Raw genomic sequence first — 21172 nt, forward strand, 5'->3', positions numbered from 1 at the left:
AGACCAGCCCCCCACACTCCACGAGTCCTGCGTGGGGCCCTTCAGCATTTTCCTGCTTGCCGCGTCTGTCCGGTTGCTTGCCCGCTGGCTAGTGGCCTTTGTGACGACGCTCCCTAAAATCTTCTGCGCTGGTTTGGCTCCTCCAGACTGGCTCCCGCTTCTCTGCAAAGAAGAAGCACCCCAGACCTTCCTGGTCTGCACCAGAAGCAAGTCCCTTGTTCTTCGTGGGTTCCGCTTGCCAAGGCTTGGTGAGTCCTAGTCCAACTTCGACGCCGCCGACAGCAAGAGCCTTCGTGGGACAGCTCGCCTCCTGGTCCTGGTCGTCCTCGACGCTTCCTGGTCCTCCTGGCTCCAGCGACAAGCTTCACCTTCCCCTGCAACTCTTCACGACATCGCCTGGTTCCTTCCTGGTTCCACGTGGTCACTGGCTAGTGACCTTGACTCTGTCCCCTCTGCTTGCAGGTTTCTTCTCTTCTTGATCCCAGGCTTGGGATCCACCGGACACTCTCCCCTGACTGCCTGTCAGCATCTTTCTTCAGGCATCCATAGGAGTCGACGACGAAAACGACGCATCTTCACCCCTATGCACCCGCAGCCTGTGGACTAGGTAACTTGGGTACTCCGGTGCTCATCAGGATAGTGACTATCCTAGTGTCTAGTTTTCAAGTCTCAACTTCCTAGCTACTCCGGAAGTGTCCTAAATCTATCTATTTCTAAACTGTAACATTGCTATTGACTTTTACGCATTACGCGTGAGTGTTTCCACTCTGCACACGAATCCCGTGGGCCTCCCACTCCCTAACTAACGCTAGTGTAGTGTAGCCCCAGCGATTCCCTAGGCCTAGGCCTATTCTATTTCCGTGACAGTGGTTCTTATACCACTTATTTAGTATATGGTTTGCGTGGCCCCTAGGGCCTAACTGTATTACTTACCTGTGTGACTTACTGTATGCATTAATAAGACTGTGTTGTACTTACCTCTAAACTCATAAAGAGTGCTGAGGGTTTGCTTAGAATAAATACACTTTATTTTATATATATATATCTGTTGTGGTGTCCTTTCATTTGGTATTCAAGGGATTATATATGGTATCACAGCTGGCTTCACATGCCATTCAGAGTTTAGCCTAAGACTGCTCTTGTCCATGCTACCACTAGGATAGCTGGTCTATAAGGTTGACTTTACAACCAATCACCATAAGGGTATTTGGACTGATATAAGGTGTACACTATAACTAGTGACATCATACATCAGGCCAACTTCTCACACCAGGGAGGTGTAACCACCTCCCAGACAGGCTTTGGGGCTGGGTGGGTGCACTCCAGGAGTGCTTTGAAGTCTGCACTGGGGGCACATTTGGTGTCCCTGTGCATAGTCCAGCTCAAACCGGTTGCAGGGGCTACCAGCCCCTGCTCTGGCATGAAACTGGACAAAGGAAATGGGTGTAGCCACCCCTCTTTCCTGACCCTCCCATAGGTGGGTCCCTAGAGTTTGTCCCACCCCTCCCTTGGGTATAAGATAGGAACCCCTGGCTACAGGACTTTTAGATTACACCTGGACGAAACTCTGATACATAATCCTGGAACTTCGACTATCTACAAGGCGCTAGATGACTGAAGAATCTCCCTTGGAGTAAAGGAGTTACTCCCCTGCAGGGCAGGCACCTAAGACGCATCCGACCGGTTTGCATCTCCGAAGCTCCCGCCGGACTCCGAAGAATTTGCAACACAGGAGGTGGGTTCCCAGACTTCCCAGAGGCCGACCCGAGCTCCCAGCAAAGCTGAGACACGTAGCCCTCGTGGGGACCGTGGAACCGGAACCCCTGGACACCGTGCACATTTGCAAGTGCATATGCTTCTCGTCGATCCTTGAGGCTATGCTTTGGGCTACTTGTAGTCCACACCCCAAGCAGTGTCTCCACCGAGGATTACTGGCCTACACTCACCGAGTGACCCGTGGGCTAGTATTGTGTGATTCCTCTTGAGGTCCCTTTGCGATCCCTGGTCTGTCGACTGGTGGGTCCCTGTGAAGGCAACTCTAACTTTAATTGGGCTTACCTGGTTGCTCCAGACGTGCCCCAACTCTCCATCGCTTGGGGTGCCCAGGACCTTGCTGGTCCACACCTAAGCATCTTTTCCTGCGTGGGTTGCTGTTGCCAAGGCTTGTTGGGTTCAATCCGAGCACCGACACCGCAGCATTCGACATCCTTCGTGGGACAGCTCGAATCCAGCTCCAGCTCCTGGTCGTCGTCGACGCCTCCTGGTCTTCGTGGCTGCAGAGTCGAGCTTCTCCTCTTCGCACCTGAAACGCCCGAAATCGGTGGGCATTCGTCTATCGTGCCCCTGGTCCCTGGCAAGTGACCCAGACTCTGTCCCCTCTGCTTTCAGTTTCATCTGATCTTCGATCCAGGCTTGGATCACACCGGACACGTTTCTTCTTCCTGGCAGCAGCACTTTGCAGCAGATCGCCATTGCAATCAACGACGATTCCTGACACCATTTGACACCTATGCACCCGGCCTCTCTGGGTGAGGTAACTCGAGTACTCCAGTGCTCCCGTGGGTGTTGGCCCTAGAACCCCCCCAAGTCTAAAGGGGTTTGCTCAAAGTCCTCTCCTAAGTGTCCTTAACTTCTAAAATTCCAACCGCGACTTTCCCATAGAATAGTACGGGGCCGCGCCTGTGTTCTCACACTGCACGCGTCCCCCGTGGGTCTCCTGTGTCACTACCTTGGGTGGTTCCTTGGGGTCCCAGCGATTCTACGTGCTCTAGGCACTGTGTCTAGTCAAGTCGTGGTTCTTATACCACTTTTCTTAATATATGGTTTGGCCCTCCCCGGGGCCCATTGTATATTGTGCTATTTACTGTCATTTTAGAACTGTATTATTGTGTATCTTGGACTCTAATCTCATAAAGAGATTAGTAGTGAGTGTTTAGAAATAAATGCATATATTTTATATATACCTTGTGTGGTTCTCCTTTCATTTGGTAATTCAAGAGGTTATAATCTGGTAAACCAAGCTGCTTTACACTCCAAGACTTAGCCTGAAGGCTGCTCTCCATAGCTCCCACTAGGATAGCTTTCAATAAAGGTTGTCTTCAAACCTATCATCAATAAGGGTTGTTTGGACTGGTGGAAGGTGCCCACTATAACTAGTGGACAGCATATACCAGGCCAACTTCTCACAATTATGTTACTTATTGTATCATATATCTGGATGCAATGACATAAACAACAAAATCACTCCGCACACTATGCTAAGCACAGATTTTTAGCTTACGTGTTTGTAAGCCATGCCCTTAATTACGCTGGCCACGCCCCGGAGAGACCCCCAGTTTTGTCATCCCCTTTAAACCCTGCCTGGAGCATTCCACCACTTCCCTCCCCCACTTCCGGTACAGCCCGTTTCACATATGTGTAGGTAAAGAGTGCCTTCAAGGGATTTCTTTAAAAGAACTAAGTTGTGCAACTTGGCTATAGGATAAAGATATACCTATAGGTGAGATTTATCTTAAAGTATGCGTTTCGTACAATTGTATACTATGCATTAGTCATATATATATATATATATATATATATATATATATATATATACAAATCTTTTCTGTTAGATTTAAAACAGTTGAATAATCAAAAAGGAAAACAAACAAAAGGTGTGTGAGAAACAAAATTCATTTATATCAACAAATGGTAGTTAGGGTACCTAAAATTGAGACAGTTATACAAAATTCGGAAGGAAGTAATACATTCAATGATTCCTCCACTACATAATATATCAAACACTTTTTCAATGATACTTATACATTTATCTAGAAAACAGTGTGACAGTCGACGTTTCGGTCTTTATGTTCGAATTTATAAGACCATCTTCAGGACTGGTAATTAAAAGTTGACCCCTATAAATCAAAAATATACAATGAATATACAACACACACACCTCAGTAAATAAACAAAATATGATAACAATTTCCATAACATCTGATATACAGATGGGGATTTAATTTATTAATTGAACAATGCATTAAAAGTCATTGGTCTATTCTGTGGTTATTTAAGACACTTTAGATAGAACAGGATTACAAACAAAAGCAAAAACGAATTATAGTTTCTATCAAGAAAATTCTCTTAATGGTATGATTTATAGCGATCGTTCCTATTGATAATTTACTTTAGACATTTAATCATTGTCCAAGATTTCTCTTCACTTTCAAAGACCAATGTGGAATTACTTGTCTATGTTGAGTCAATTTATTTTGCCACGCTATACATCGTACAACTTAAACGTTTATTAGAGGTGAATTTATCGATTTTACCTCGTATTTAGCGGCTGCAAAATACCCATCTCTTGTATTTCAACTCAAACAATTCGTCTATTGTTTACTTCAGTATCACAGCATATTAATTATGAACGGAAGCTGTGGAACAAACATATACCAATTTTCTTTAAGTAAATACAAATGGTTTAAAAATATATACTAGCTCTAGCGATTGTATGAATCTCGTTACCTTTTTTTTAAAAGAACTTCTAATGAATCAATTGGTGTCGTGACTTCGGTGCTTAAACGTAAGACAACCCGTATCTTGTGTCTAAACTTGAGCAATTCGTCTATTCTTCAATTCAATCGCAGCATGTTGATTTTAAAAGGAAACTGTGAAGGAAACATTTAACGGTGGGTGAATAATTGCGAACAATTTAAGATATTCACTAAATCAAGTGATTGTATGCGTCTCGTTACCTTTTTTCGGAGCTCGTACTGAATCAATTGAAACCGTAACTATGGTCCTTTAGAAGGAAACAACTAGTGAATGACCTCGGGGCGTTCCTGGCTTCCCTTAAAGACTACTGCAAAGGGAAAGGTAGGGCGCTTAGCAAGTTTATTCCTATTGCCAAACGGATACAGGAAAATTGCGTCTGGACGGTATGGACTGACCTGGCAATGATACAGCGGTCTCCTCTGCTGAATGGCGGCAAAAGACACTAAATGTTGCCAGATTAAATTGTTTTAAATATCTTCGTCCCAATGGAGAAAGAAAGAGGACTGAACATTAGATCCACAAGTACATGTGTATATATAAAGGCGGCCATATTGGAGTGGTCTATATATCTCTTGTAAGGTCACTGTAATCATCTCGTTTTACCAAATGTTCACAGTTAGCTTACTCAATACAGTTTAAGTCGGGCTTAAAGTGAACTACTGTTATGTATTCAATTACATTGGCAGTAATATTTGACCATTTTAGTATGGGGTCCGAGATAAAGTCACAGCCATTTTAGTTTGGGGCCTCAAGTTTTGGTCGATGATTATTTATGGGGGTGTAGATTTAATAGTTAAATGTTGAACTCAAATCTGATATTTGTTAGGCTTGTATTTATGTCTAATGATATTAACTCCAGTAACTTGTATACTGGTTCTGCATGACTGATCTGATTAATCGTGGTCTTAATTCAACAGCCGAATGGCATACTTTAGCTTGTCTGTGAACATTATTTGTAATCCGATTTCACAGAGTTCCGAGATCTTACACATAGTTTCTTACACAGAATTCAATACATACTGAATAGTGTTTCGACACTTTGCAAAATGTAGAATCTATCGGTAATTCAGCCATAATCGAAGTGTAAAATGGTTCATGGTTGCTAAAACTGATGAGATCTATGGTTATTTACTAGAACGCTATTGAATGCAATATTCATGACCTGCACTGTTTTTAAGACATGCTATTGAACTGTGTAAAATGTTAACATTGTTTCATCACTGTTTTTGGCATCTCAGGGTTCACCCTATTGAGAGATTAGGTATATGCCCATCGGTTGTTATGAATTCTATATGATATGTTTTTGTTCTCTCAGTCGTTAGGCAATACTAACTGTGAGGCGTTATGTAATTGTTGAAATGTCTGCTGCAGATACCACCTATAGTTGGGTTACAAAAAATCTGTCTATTTGAATTACACCTTTGACTTTGATTTTTTTAGGCAACTTCTTACTGTAAGGCTATTTATGGGTCTTTGATTTATATCCAATCTGACATGTTATGTGTTCTTTGGTAATGTCAATTTCGATGCCGGATGCAATTTGAGAAATTTATATAGATCAGCTGTAAAACTTTGTTTGAACTGAATTGTTTTGTTTGTTATATTTTTCTGTTCGTATTAAATGTGACACGAGACTTTGTATAGCTCACGACGTTTTGACAGCTCTCTCATTGTTCCGAACCAGTATACAAGTTACTGGAGTTAATATCATTAGACATAAATACAAGCCTAACAAATATCAGATTTGAGTTCAACATTTAACTATTAAATCTACACCCCCATAAATAACCATCGACCAAAACTTGAGGCCCCAAACTAAAATGGCTGCGACTTTTTATCTCGGACCCCATACTAAAATGGTCAAATATTACTGCCAATGTAATTGAATACATAACGGTAGTTCACTTTAAGCCCGACTTAAGTTAAACTGTATTGAGTAAGCTAACTGTGAACATTTGGTAAAACGAGATGATTACAGTGACCTTACAAGAGATATATAGACCACTCCAATATGGCCGCCTTTATATATACATGTACTTGTGGATCTAATGTTCAGTCCTCTTTCTTTCTCCATTGGGACGAAGATATTTAAAACAATTGAATCTGGCAACACTTAGTGTCTTTTGCCGCCATTCAGCAGAGGAGACCGCTGTATCATTGCCAGGTCAGTCCATACCGTCCAGACGCAATTTTCCTGTATCCGTTTGGCAATAGGAATAAACTTGCTAAGCGCCCTACCTTTCCCTTTGCAGTAGTCTTTAAGGGAAGCCAGGAACGCCCCGAGGTCATTCACCGGTTGTTTCCTTCTAAAGGACCGTAGTTACGGTTTCAATTGATTCAGTACGAGCTCCGAAAAAAGGTAACGAGACGCATACAATCACTTGATTTAGTGAATAACTTAAATTGTTCGCAATTATTCACCCACCGTTAAATGTTTCCTTCACAGTTTCCTTTTAAAATCAATATGCTGCGATTGAATTGAAGAATAGACGAATTGCTCAAGTTTAGACACAAGATACGGGTTGTCTTACGTTTAAGCACCGAAGTCACAACACCAATTGATTCATTATAAGTTCTTTTAAAAAAAAAGGTAACGAGATTCATACAATCGCTAGAGCTAGTATATATTTTTAAACCATTTGTATTTACTTAAAGAAAATTGGTATACGTTTGTTCCACAGCTTCCGTTCATAATTAATATGCTGTGATACTGAAGTAAACAATAGACGAATTGTTTGAGTTGAAATACAAGAGACGGATATTTTGCAGCCGCTAAATACGAGGTAAAATCGATAAATTCACCTCTAATAAACGTTTAAGTTGTACGATGTATATCGTGGCAAAATAAATTGACTCAACATAGACAAGTAATTCCACATTGGTCTTTGAAAGTGAAGAGAAATCTTGGACAATGATTAAATGTCTAAAGTAAATTATCAATAGGAACGATCGCTATAAATCATACCATTAAGAGAATTTTCTTGATAGAAACTATAATTCGTTTTTGCTTTTGTTTGTAATCCTGTTCTATCTAAAGTGTCTTAAATAACCACAGAATAGACCAATGACTTTTAATGCATTGTTCAATTAATAAATTAAATCCCCATCTGTATATCAGATGTTATGGAAAATGATGAGGTAAAATTGTTATCATATTTTGTTTATTTACTGAGGTGTGTGTGTGTTGTATATTCATTGTATATTTTTGATTTATAGGGGTCAACTTTTAATTACCAGTCCTGAAGATGGTCTTATAAATTCGAACATAAAGACCGAAACGTCGACTGTCACACTGTTTTCTAGATAAATGTATAAGTATCATTGAAAAAGTGTTTGATATATTATGTAGTGGAGGAATCATTGAATGTATTACTTCCTTCCGAATTTTGTATAACTGTCTCAATTTTAGGTACCCTAACTACCATTTGTTGATATAAATGAATTTTGTTTCTCACACACCTTTTGTTTGTTTTCCTTTTTGATTATTCAACTGCTTTAAATCTAACAGAAAAGATTTGTATATATATATGACTAATGCATAGTATACAATTGTACGAAACGCATACTTTAAGATAAATCTCACCTATAGGTATATCTTTATCCTATAGCCAAGTTGCACAACTTAGTTCTTTTTAAAGAAATCCCTTGAAGGCACTCTTTACCTACACATATTACTTACCCAAGCCCTCAAGGGTATATTGGGTTGTCCACTATATAGATCACGTTTCACATATGGGCATAAATATTTCTAGTGACGAATATAAACTGTTTGTCTCGTGGCTTCCTGAGCTCCTCTGTGAACACCTGCACATTTCAGCTAAAAGTAACAAATCTACAGTGTTCTTTTCCTATCCTAGGAGCAGAGCCCAGCTGGAAGGCAATACCCGCACCCTCAGCCACACACATGGATTGTAGAGGTGAAAAATATGCCCATTCATTTAGGTTATGTATTCCCAATGAGTTAGAGCTGGGGCGCCTAACCTTGGTCCTTGGGCCCAGTTTCGTGATCTTTTCAAAGTGTGGACAAACGATATATTTACAAAAGTTGTTCGAAGCTGGAAGAGTTTGTAGGGGTAGTCCTCGAGATAAGAGCGAGAGAGAGAGGATGCATTATGGGTGAACGTTTAATATAGTCCTAAATTGCCATAGAGCGGTTCTGATGATGACATAAGTTTGCATTTTTTATATTGAATGTTTCTTTTGGGTAATTTTAAAGAAAAATAAAGTGTTTGTGGGTTTTTTCCAAAGAATTATTTATTGAAAGTAGTAAGTAAAATACTGGACTATAATATTTTGTTGTCTCTAGTAAAGAGTAGAGAACCATTTTCAACTATCCAGTTAATGTAAAGTTTTAGAAAAGCTATGCTCATAAAATGTATTGTAGTATTGTGATTTATTGGATTGTTATTTATGGTGTATGTTTTATCTATGCCTAATATCAATCTATAACAATGAATTTTGAAAAAGAAAAAAGATAAAAAAATATTTTTATAAATGATAAATACAGTTCTGTAAACTCACTTTGGGGACATGTTTGATGAATGAGCCTCTCTGGCCATTTGTATAAATGACATAGGTCGGTTTAGAGGTTTTTTTCCCCAGTTTTTTTTGTTGTTTCCCCCCTGCTCTAGGACATAAAATAATATATGGGGTACCTTTCTATTTGCTTTTCACTCTGTTTTTACCGCAGGTATTCTCAGCCTTATTTAGTAAGACTTTTGTACTTTAATAGTCCCGTTCTTGAGTAGGCCCTATGACAGTATCGCCTTTTCAGTGTTTGATAGGTATATGTATACATGTGGGTTGCCCTTTGGCGTGTTCTGCACTCTGTTGTATTGCACTGCCTTTTTAATTCTCTTTTATCTTTTTTCTGAGAAGCCAAATTTTTTGGGGTCTCTGTCTGATAATTTTTCTTGACATAGTTTTTGAGTATGGAGGGTTTAAAGACTTTTGGCTTTACGGATGAGGATTTCTCCACACTCATTGGCCAAATAACTGGGAGTAATACTCCAATAAGCCGAATTGCTGACGATAATAATGAATGGACAAAACTACTAAACCTAACGAAAAAAGTGAAGAGGATGGCATCTCATGCCCATTTTATGCTTGAATATTTGAAAGTGGGAGTGATACCATCAGGCCTGAGATTAAGAAATATACCAGCCCTTTTTGTGGAGGTAAGCATATTCCTGGAGCGATGGTCGCAAATTGCGAACCGTTGCTCCAGGGATTGGATGAACCTCATAGTGGAAACCATACAGGAAATGTTAGTAATCTTGAATCAAGAGATGACAGACTTAGAGGATAAGCTGAAAGCCAGCACAAATATGACGCTAAGAAAAAGTTGCTGAGTATCAATCAGGAAATTCAGGACTTGACTGACAAACTGACAACTGACAAACTAAAGAAAGATATTAGGTGGTTTACACAGATCTGTGTAGTAACAATTTCCAGGAAGGGCAGGAGGAATCGGCAATATTACCAACGGCCTAACAAGAGAAATAAAACTCTTACATTCTCAGACACCAACTCATCAGATTCTGACTATGAAGGCCAAGGAACAGCTGAAGAGCCGATGTATAACCCGAGAAACCAGAGAGAGCAACATGTAGATCACTACCAACTAGCACAGTCTCCCGCCCCTTTTTTACAGAGAGGCAGGGGCAAATTTCAGAGGCAGGAGAGGAACTATTACCAACAGATGGACCCTCCACATCCGCAACCATACATGCGGACGCGAAACCAGCAGTACTGGAAAACATAGAAAGCAATCTGGGGCGGACTGATCTAATACCGATATACAATCTCTCCAGATATAAATTGTCCACAGAAGAAATGTCTCCTTAGTAAGGGACTGTCGTTTGTCCCGAGTACGAGTTTAAATTCTTTTAGACTCGCTAAAGACATGTTTTCCTAGTTTAGAAATGTTAGACTGACTATAACTATCTACTGGCGACTGCATCTACTGGCGGTCGCCAGTAGATAGTTATAGTTAGGACCGAGTTTCCATAGGAAATCTGAAAATTCTATTTTGAATAACTTTGGCGCCGGTTGATGAATCCTCGCGAAATTTTCAAAACTAATGGGGCGCTCCGCTCAGCTCCTACCCTGAAAGTCTCGGGGTGATTCGTCAAGCGGGGGCCGAGAAAAAAGGGGGGTCCCAAAACGCGTTTTCCCCATGCATTTTCCCATAGGACCTTTAGTCGAAGGTACAGCCCGAACGGCTGAACAGAATTACTTGAAATTAGGCAAAGAGGTAGTCCTCAGGTCAGGCATGTGCCTTTTGGATATATGGTGTCAATCTGTTCAGTAGTTCCTGAGAAAATTGCAGTTAAAAGCACATAAATATCAATATGCGCGCACGCTGTAATTCTGATTGGTGGATTCATGTCAGTCAACATTCGAATCGGTCGAAATCAGGAAGTGTCGGCCGCCATTTTGTGTGTGACAGTGAAACAGAAAGGTGGAGAACGTGAAAAGGGGGCAGGGTAGAGAGTTCCTGACCCCCTAGCCTTTGTCAGGGGGTCCCTGAAGGACCCCGAAGGGTGAAAAAAACATTTTTTTTTTTTTTTTAAATAGCGGGGTGCGCGCACGGTGGCAAAAAAATCATTAAAAAAATTACAACACAGTATATTAGGAATATAGCTCTTCTTGGAGAAGTGAAGTGAGTTCTGAAAAGAACTTGTTTTTTGTCGAGCAGCAAAAAGAAAAAAAAAATGCAGCAAAAAAAAAAAATAAATAAATGTTCACAAGGAACAAAAAAAAGGAAAAAAATTAGGGGGTGGAGCATGTGTGCTGCTGTATCTTGTTCTCTATTAGGTTAATGCTGCTCTCACCATAACAGAGAACAGCATTGCACACATTGCACCGTATATGCACCTTCTGGAACAGAGGGTGCATATCCAGAGGTCTAGAAGCAGGTGAAGCTGCGGCTGCAGAAGATGAGCTCCGCTGAGCAGCAGCTGCAGATGATGTGCTCGGCTGAGCTGCTGGAGGGTTGTCTCTTGCAGCCCGAGCATAAGCCACAGGATGCATTCCTTTAAAGTGCCTTATCATGGAGTAAATACTAAAGGAGTATTTTTTTTAGGGTCTCCTCTAGATAAGACCACTCCACAAACAGTGCAGGTGACTTTAGGAGCATTCACCTTCTTCTGACCCTCTGGAAAAGTAAAACATTGCCAAATAAATGAGTCCTTTTGTTTCATCTGCCTTGGGGGCACAAAGGTCTCCTCCTCACTCCCTGAAGAAGTCTCCTGTTCAGCCATTTTCAGGTGCAGGAAAAGCTGTTCAGCTCCTTCTCCCAGGAAATAAGAAGTAGTAATGAGGGGAGTGGGTGTGGTGTTGTAAGATTCTGGAACTGAAACTACTTTGAACCAATGAAAAGTGTTGTTTCGTAATCACATGACATGCCGTGCGCGCACGGAGCACGCACGCATGCGCGTACGGAGCACGCACAGAGCACGTACGCATGCGCACACGGAGCACGCATGCATGCGCACACGGACACCGTGAAAAACTTAAAAAAAAAAAAACAGTTTATAAGTTTATGGAGGATATAGGTTTCACACTTAGGAATTAGCATTTTAAAAACCTTGCAAATTCACTGAAAAAACCATAGGTTTCACTCACGTTATAGTTAGGAATTAGCATTTAAAAAACTTTGCAAATTCACTGAAAAAACCATAGGTTTCACACATGTTATAGTTAGCTGGACATTTCACTCGTAAAAAACCATTGAAATTCCCCCGTTATAGTTAGCTGAAGTAACTATAACTCGCGCGACCGCAATCCACTGCTGATGACGTCACATAGTTAGAAATTGGCATTTAAAAAACCTTTGAAATTCACAGAAAAAACCATAGGTTTCAGGCAGTGTATTGTTAGCAATTAGCATTTTAAAAAACCTTAGAAATTCACTGAAAAAACCATAGGTTTCAGGGGCGTCGTAGTTAGCTGGACTTTTCACTCGTACAAAACTATTGAAAACCCCCCGTTATAGTCATTGGAGATGTCATCAGTGATGTCATGAGTGATGTCACTGAGCATGTCATGAGTGATGTAATATGTGACGTCATCCGCAGTGGATTGCGGTTGCGCGTGTTATAGTTAGCTGAACTAACTATAACGGGGGAATTTCTATGTTTTTTTACGAGTGAAATGTCCAGCTAACTATAACATGTGTGAAACCTATGGTTTTTTCAGTGAATTTGCGTATATATATATAATATATATATACCAGATTGCCCAAGGAGAGGATATCACGCATAAAGGGGTAGCACACACAGCCACCGGCAGCAGGATTGTCAGCCAGCCCAGCAGACCTCACAGCGTGACTGCCAAACGCGTTTCGAGGACATACTCCTCTTGATCACTGGCTCATTCCAAATAGGTAGAGAGAAGCGAAATTAAGTGGAAACACCTTTATTGAATGTGCAGACCCGCCCATGTGGGCGTTAGCAAAACAGGGCATGATGGTCTTTGTAGTGCCGCCCATCGTCGCTGAATCCAAAGTTCCATACAAAACCCGGTTGGGAATCGTTCTCTCTTTAGGAATGTTCACTAAAAATGTCTTACCCCAGTGGGCATGAGGACTGGAAGGGCCGTTTGCAACCCTGCCAATGTGAAACCGCCAGCTAGGCCCCCTTCATTCCAGGCAGCGCTTGTCAAATCCTAGCGCCATGGAGCCGCAAGTCAGCAGCAGGACATCCTCGCGGCCAGGCTAGCCGCTCTATACAAAAAACCAGGTTGCCCAAGGAGAGGATATCACGCATAAAGGGGTAGCACACACAGCCACCGGCAGCAGGATTGTCAGCCAGCCCAGCAGACCTCACAGCGTGACTGCCAAACGCGTTTCGAGGACATACTCCTCTTGATCACTGGCTCATTCCAAATGGGTAGAGAGAAGCGAAATTAAGTGGAAACACCTTTATTGAATGTGCAGACCCGCCCATGTGGGCGTTAGCAAAACAGGGCATGATGGTCTTTGTAGTGCCGCCCATCGTCGCTGAGTCCAAAGTTCCATACAAAACCCGGTTGGGAATCGTTCTCTCTTTAGGAATGTTCACTAAAAATGTCTTACCCCAGTGGGCATGAGGACTGGAAGGGCCGTTTGCAACCCTGCCTATGTGAAACCGCCAGCTAGGCCCCCTTCATTCCAGGCAGCGCTTGTCAAATCCTAGCGCCATGGAGCCGCAAGTCAGCAGCAGGACATCCTCGCGGCCAGGCTAGCCGCTCTATACAAAAAACCAGGTTTTTTGTATAGAGCACGTTATGTTATGTTAAATGAAGCTTGTATAGCGCACTGACACCAATGGTTTCCTGGCGCTTATGGCAGAAGAGTGAGAACAGCAGCAGAATGACAGACAGCAATAAGCAGGCTAGCAAGGAGGGGGGAAGAGGGAAGTCTTTAACAGTTTCCTGAAGTCGAGGAGGGAGGAACTAGACTTGATGGGGAGAGATAATGAATTCCAGAGGGAAGGGGCCAGAAGGGCAAAACAGCGGCCGCCGAACTTTTTAGTTTTGACTCTGGGAACAGTCAGTAAGTGGAGGTAGGCAGAGCGTAGATTACGTGATGGCTGGTATGCCGTGACTAAAGATTGCAAGAAGGCAGGACTAGTGCAATGAAGTGCTTTGTAGATGATGCACGCCATCTTAAAAGCTGCCCTTTGTCCGATTGGCAGCCAGTGAAGTCGCTGTAATAGTGGTAATGCCGACTGCCACCTGGGGATTTTATAGATAAGACGGGCCGCCTGGTTCTGAACAACCTGAAGGCGATGCAGAAGACACTGAGGAAGACCATGATAGATGGAGTTTGAAAAATCCAGGCGGGACAGAACCAGGGAAATGACGACCTGGATTAATGCAGGGGATGAGAGTAGGTGGCGGATCTTCCTGAGCTGGTACATAGAGGAGGAAATAACAGCCCCCACTTGGGCTTTTAGTGAAAGTTCTGCATCGATTATCACGCCGAGACTTTTCACTGTTTTTAGCGGGACCGGAAGAGGGCCTAATTCAGTGGGCCAGAACTGTGGGCCCCAGTGAGCAGAACTGGAACCAGGGAGAAGTAGTTCAGTCTTCCCCGGGTTCAACTTTAATTGATTGATGTTCATCCATTCCAATATGTGGATCATGACAGAATGGAAGGTATTAACAGCTTTAGGGAAGTTGAGTGGGAAGATGATTTGCAGGTCGTCGGCGTAATTATACACCGTGATGTCCCAGTTCCTGAGTGAATGAATGAGTGGACGGAGGTAGAGGTTGAACAGCAACGGTGAGATGGAGGAACCTTGGGGGACTCCACAAGTAGTTGCAGTTCTCCCGGCTGTGTAAGGGCCTAGGCGTACGGCCTGAGTTCTGCCGGTTAAGACATGATCCAGTTAAGGGCGATGCCCTGGATGCCCGCCTGTGCAACACGGCGGAGGAGGATGTTATGGTCCACCGTGTCAAACGCGGCGGACAGGTCCAGGAGCACCAAAGCTTGAGGAGTACCAACGTCCGCATTACTTCTCAGAGTATTCAGGACTGCGAGAATGACCGCCTCGGTCGAATGGGCAGGTCTGAACCCAGCTTGATTGGGCTCAAGGAAGCCGGAGGACTCAATAAAGTGTGACAGAAATTGAGTAACGTGGGCCTCCAGTAGCTTTGAGAGGTAGGGGAGGAGGGAAATGGGACGATAATTAGAGAGTTCTCCCGGGTCTGCTCCAGGTTTTTTTAAGAGGGGCACCAAAATTGCCTCCTTAAAAGATGCAGGGACAAAGCCGCTGTTGAGGGAGCCGTTCAACAAAGGGAGGATATGATCCGGTAATTTAAGACAGATGTCCCGCATGACTGAGGGTGGGCAACAATCACTAGGGGAACCAGATTTGACTCTAGTTGCGAGTCGAGCCAGTGAGTCAGCGTTAAGAGCAGGGAGCGTCGTGATGATCGAGTGGTTATCAGGCATGGAGACCTGGGGGGATGGCTGGGGAGGAGAGTGGATTGAGTCTTTGATTTTTATAATCTTTTCGATAAAGAAAAGGTTGAGGGCATCGCATGTTTCTTGAGAAGGGGTCTGAGCAGGAAGGGTTCTGTCATCGGTGGTAAGCTCATTCATAATTTTAAACACTTCCTTGGATTTGTTGGCTGCAGAGGAGAGCCTGTCCGAGAAGTGGACTGATTTGGCTAAAGTGATGGCTGCTTTGTATTCTCTACGAGCAGTAATGTAGAGTAATCTAGCTGAGTCGGAGTACGGACATTGCAGTGACCCACTGGGGTTTTTAACGGGACTTAAAGCCTGGCTTAATACTGAGGAACTACCATAACCAGCATGCCATGAGAACTGTGTACGCCCATTTGAGCGGGGCTTATATTCTTAATAAATGACGTCCTGAAAACGATCTGCCTGTCTGTGCACCATTGTAATGAATTGCCTGCCAGTGACCAAGGGTTTGATAAACTCGAAACGCGTTTGGCTTCAAGCGCGGCAGAAGCGCTGTGTTGCAACCGCCTGTGGCAGCAGTATGGTCATGCCCCCTCGTGTGCGACTGCTTCAGTGGGACAACTCTTGGTGTTTATGTTAAGCGGCCTGTCCAGCCGCGAAGCAGTCCCGCCGCCGTGGATGGCAGATTCTCAAGTCCTGCACTTGTGGACTTGCCATGAAACGAGGGGGACCGGAGCCACAGGTAGATATTGGCCGCATTGCAGCAAATCCGCCTACCGCTTTTCAACTATTTTAGTTTTAATACTGCAACAATGGTGATTGGGATAGCACGGACATTGCAGTGACCCACTGGGGTTTTTAACGGGACTTAAAGCCTGGCTTAATACTGAGGAACTACCATAACCAGCATGCCATGAGAACTGTGTACGCCCATTTGGGCGGGGCTTATATTCTTAATAAATGACGTCCTGAAAACGATCTGCCTGTCTGTGCACCATTGTAATGAATTGCCTGCCAGTGACCAAGGGTTTGATAAACTCGAAACGCGTTTGGCTTCAAAAGAGGAAGCGCGGCAGAAGTGCTGTGTTGCAACCGCCTGTGGCAGCAGTATGGTCATGCCCCCTCGTGTGCGACTGCTTCAGTGGGGCAACTCTTGGTGTTTATGTTAAGCGGCCTGTCCAGCCTTGGTGTTATATATATATATATATATATATATATATATATATATATATATATATTATATGTATTTATTTCTAAACACTCTCTACCAACCTCTTTATGAGATTAGAGAGTAAGGCACACAATAATACAGTTCTAAAACTACAGTAAATAGCACAATCTACAATGGGCCCCAGGGGGAGACCAAACAATATATTAAGAAAGTGGTAGAAGAATCACGACTTGACTAGACACAGTGCCTAGAGCACGTAGAATCGCTGGGACCCCAAGGAACCACCCAAGGTAGTGACACGGGGGACCCACGGGGGGCTCCGTACAATCCGATGGGAAAGTTGCGGTTGGAATTTTAGAGTTTAAGGACACTTAGGAGAGGACTTGGAGCAAACCCTTTCAGACTTCGAAGGTTCTAAGGCCAGCACCCACGTGAGCACCAGAGTACTCGTGTTACCTAACCCAGGGAAGCAGGGTACATAGCTGTCAAATGGTGTCGGGAATCTTCGATGTCGTCAATGGAGAGTTGCTGCAAAGTAGTGCTGCCGTGGAAAGGAAAAGTGTCCGGTGTGATTCAAGCCTGGATCAAAGATGTGAAGAACCTGAAAGCAGAGGGGACAAAGTCTGGGTCACTTGCGAGTGACCAGGGGCATGATAGACTAAGGCCCACCGATGTCGGGTGTTTCATGTGCGATGAGGTGAAGCTTGACTCCACTGCCACAGAGACCAGGAGGCGTCGACGACTACCACAGTCTGCAGGCGAGCTGTCCCACGAAGGATGTCGAGTGCTGGGGGGGGGTCGGTGTCCAGATTAGAGACCAACAAGCCTTGGCAACGGCAACCCACGTTGTGAGAGTAAGACTGCTTCGGTGTGGACCAGCAAGGTGCTGTGGACTCCCCAAGTGATGGAGAGTCAGAGCACGTCTGGAGCAACCAGGAAAGCCCATTGAAAGTCAAAGTACCCTTCTCATGGACCCACAAGTCGACGGACAAGGGATCGCAAAGGTACCTCGAGAGGAATCACTAAATACCAGCCCACGGGTCACTCGGAGTGTAGGCAGGTAATCTTTGGTCGAATCACTGCTCGGGGTCTGGACTACAAGTAGCCCAAACTACAACCACCGGGATCGCTAAGAAGCACATGCTGCTGCAAATGTGCACGGTGTCCAGGGGTTCGGGTTGCACGGTCCCCCACGAGGATCTCAGGATTGCTGAGAGCACGGATCGGCCTCAGGGAAGCTTAGAACCCCACCTTCTGTGTTGCAAAGTCTTCGTAGTCCTTCAGGAGCTGCATAGCTGCAAACCGTACAGATGCGTCTTTGGTGCCTGCCTTGCAGGGGAGTAACTCCTTTACTCCAAGGGAGATTCTTCGGTCATCCAACGTCATGTAGATGGTATAAGTTCTGGGATTCTGTAGCAGAGTTTCGTCCAGGTAAATCTAAAGTCCTGTAGTCAGGGGTTCCTACTTTATACCAAAGGAAGGGGTGGGACAACCTCTGGGGACCCTCCTATGGGAGGGTCAGGACAAAGGGGTGGCTACACCCATATCCTTTGTCCAGTTTCGTGCCAGAGCAGGGGCCGGTAGCTCCTGCAACCGGTTTGAGCTGGACAATGCACAGGGACACCAAATGTGCCCCCAGTGCAGACATCAAAGCACTCTTGGAGTGCACCCACCCAGCCCCAATACACTAAAGCCTATCTGGGAGGTGGTCACACCTCCCTGTGACAGGAAACCTATTGTCCAGGCCTCCCCTGCTGGAGTTTCGTCCAGCAACAGGAGGGCAGACTCTGGTCTGTGGCTGGCAGCATCCATTTTGTGATGCCACGGTCTGTGAAGCTGGTACTGGGTGTACCGGTGAAGTCCTGTTTCTCCCTCTAGTAGGGTGGAATCATACCTTCCCCGCCAGTTACTGGCGGGGAGGTATGATTCCAAGGTGTTTGACATCAAACACAACATGTTTCCATGCAGCCATTCCAAAGTTAGCATTTACCTCGAGGTTATAATGCACTTAAGAGTATATGGTTTGGCTGCATCACAAACCACCCCGGAATAAAGGTTCCGAAGGCTGCAGAGGGGCTTAGCCCATGGATGGGCAACCTCTCACATAAAACCCTGCACCCTGCCTTCAGGATTGATAAAGCCTGCCATGGGGGTGACTGATAGGTTTATATGTGCAGTGAAATGGATAGATATAGGGAACCTATATCTGAGTAAGGGGTGCATACACCACCTTGCACAGGCTGCTGAAGCAGACCTTTTGTGTCATTTTAAATGGTCTCCGAGGGGTGGCATAATACATGCTGCAGCCCCTAAAAAGCCTCTGGGGGTACCTATGCCCTGGGTATATAGTATACCATATACTAGGGACTTATAAGGGTACCCCAGAATCCAATCTGTGGTGTACCTAAAGTACATGCAATCAATTTAGAGAGGAAGCAGCTAGGCTGGGGCCCTGGATGGCAGGGTCCCAGCCAGACTAAAGTCGAAAATGTGTGAAACATCAGCAAAAAGTGGGGGTAACCATAAGAAGCAGATCCTACTCTCCTACACATATATTTTACAGACAGGAGATATATTCAAGAATACACATATATAGTCCAGTAACCCCAGCCACCACCACCAGCCCCCTCTTCCCCTCTAAATTAGTGACAGTCTTAAACAACATAGCGGGGAGGCCACTTTCAGACCAAGAATGTGCCTCATCATTTCCATTTTACTCATGTAGGTGCTCAGTAGGAGATGAGTTAGTCAACTGGTCACAATACATACACAGGGCTTGCAGTCTTAGGAGTCACAGTTGGTTTACCTGTGTAGTTTTTTGCTTTGAACTGCTGAGGTATCTTCCAGACTAACCTCACCAAGAATGTAAGGGGTTGAACGTTGTGAGCCAAATCAGTTTTACAGAGAACTGTTAACCCAGGTGACCACCAAATTATTTAAATATCAGCACTAATGGGTCGATCAACAGAATACAATGTATGAGTCCTAATGCATATTAAGACCTGTATTGTAATTTATTTTCCTTCTCGACCTCCCAATGAAAACTCCTCAATATTAAAGCCGTTCCACAATATATAATTTTTCTCACCTTCCTCTATGCTCCTATCAGCCCTATTTAGAAGGACCCCCAGAGATCCTTGCCACTTGCATAGATTAGATAGTAAAACCTCCTTATGGATTTGAGCCCTCATCTGGACCTATTTTTCTAACCTGGTTCTTTTCCCAGTGCAGTTGGAATGCATACATTCCCTCTACTTTGCCACAATATATACAATGATCATAGTACACAATCTGACTATTTGTGTTCGGGGAGGGAGAGGTGTGCTGTAGAACTGATATTTTATTTATTTTTATTTTTTGGGATAAGACCCCCTCTGCCACACCCCAATTTCTGATGTCCTAACCCAAGGGCAGATATCGTTATATTGCAGTTTGTAACCTCCTCTAATCCCTAAATCCCTATTACATTGGTGAAGCATTTTGATTTGAAATGTGCCTTATCATTTTGCAGCTTCTTTCCCTCCTTCTCTTGGAGATACTCTCTCTGGGTGAGCTGTAATGGCATGAATGGGTATAGTATGTGGACAGGCCACATTTTATGTGCAGCTTGTATCTTTTTGTTTGGGGCTGCATGGGAGATGGTTAATATCTTGTGAGTCCTCCCATGAATTTCTATTAACCCACTGTTTTCATCATTGTGCCCCCCCCTCGCCACCGAGGCACATCATTACCGAATGTTTCTGTGAGGAAATCCTCATCTCCCTTCAATTGTGATATTTGTCCACATCAGGATATTCTAGGCTGTCGTGCTCTTGGGAGCCCTCCGAAATGTTTTAGAAAGTCCTGCAACCACCACCACCACCTTATGAAATCTAAGGTTTTTGGAACCTTTTCATGTCCAGTCTAGCAAACGCCAATTGGAGGAACTAGGCCAAGAACAGGAAGCGAAGAATTTCTGGCATCTTGGTTACACCCACCGTTCCAGACAGGAGATTAGCAGTTTCACCTGCTTATTTGTGTCAGTAAATTTTTTTTACTTGGCATTTAGTGATACTTGTATAACTATAGCCTGCCTAAAATACAAATATTGTACCCTGTGCATCACCCAATGAAGCCCCTACTGTCCCTTCTATTCCTTAGCGTCCAGTTTTGGCAGATTTGGGTTCTTATTGTTGGTTTCTTCAGTGCCGGGAACCCACAAGTGTCAAAACACCTTAAGATACACCAATGATATAACTTAACAAAGGAGGAATTCTTAGAAACATGCAAAACAGCCTGTGTAAAGCTATACGCAGTAACTGGACATTTTCTTTTTTAATTTTTGTTTTTTACCTATTGCTGTTCTCTGAAGTGCTATAACCGCTTGGATTAACATAGCTGATAACATTGACTTGTTGCACAAAGAGCCTAGACCTGGATACTGGATAGTTACATGGTGTCGTACTGACATGGGAGCAAAGTGGCGTCAATACCCACAGGAAGTGTGATTCTGCAACAGTGCTGCTTGCCTTGTGGGGGGAATTTCCGCCTGTGTTGAAAAAAAATCG

The 21172-nt window shown here is 43.8% G+C and overlaps 1 protein-coding gene across 1 annotated transcript in view; it reads left to right on the forward strand.

Moving 5' to 3' along the window:
* SH2B3 (SH2B adaptor protein 3) overlaps nucleotides 1–21172 on the forward strand; it is a 503879-nt gene that overhangs the window by 71614 nt on the left and 411093 nt on the right. The window lies entirely within an intron of this gene.

Source organism: Triturus cristatus, chromosome 11, assembly GCF_964204655.1.
Source record: "Triturus cristatus chromosome 11, aTriCri1.1, whole genome shotgun sequence".
Classification (NCBI taxonomy): Eukaryota; Metazoa; Chordata; class Amphibia; order Caudata; family Salamandridae; genus Triturus; species Triturus cristatus.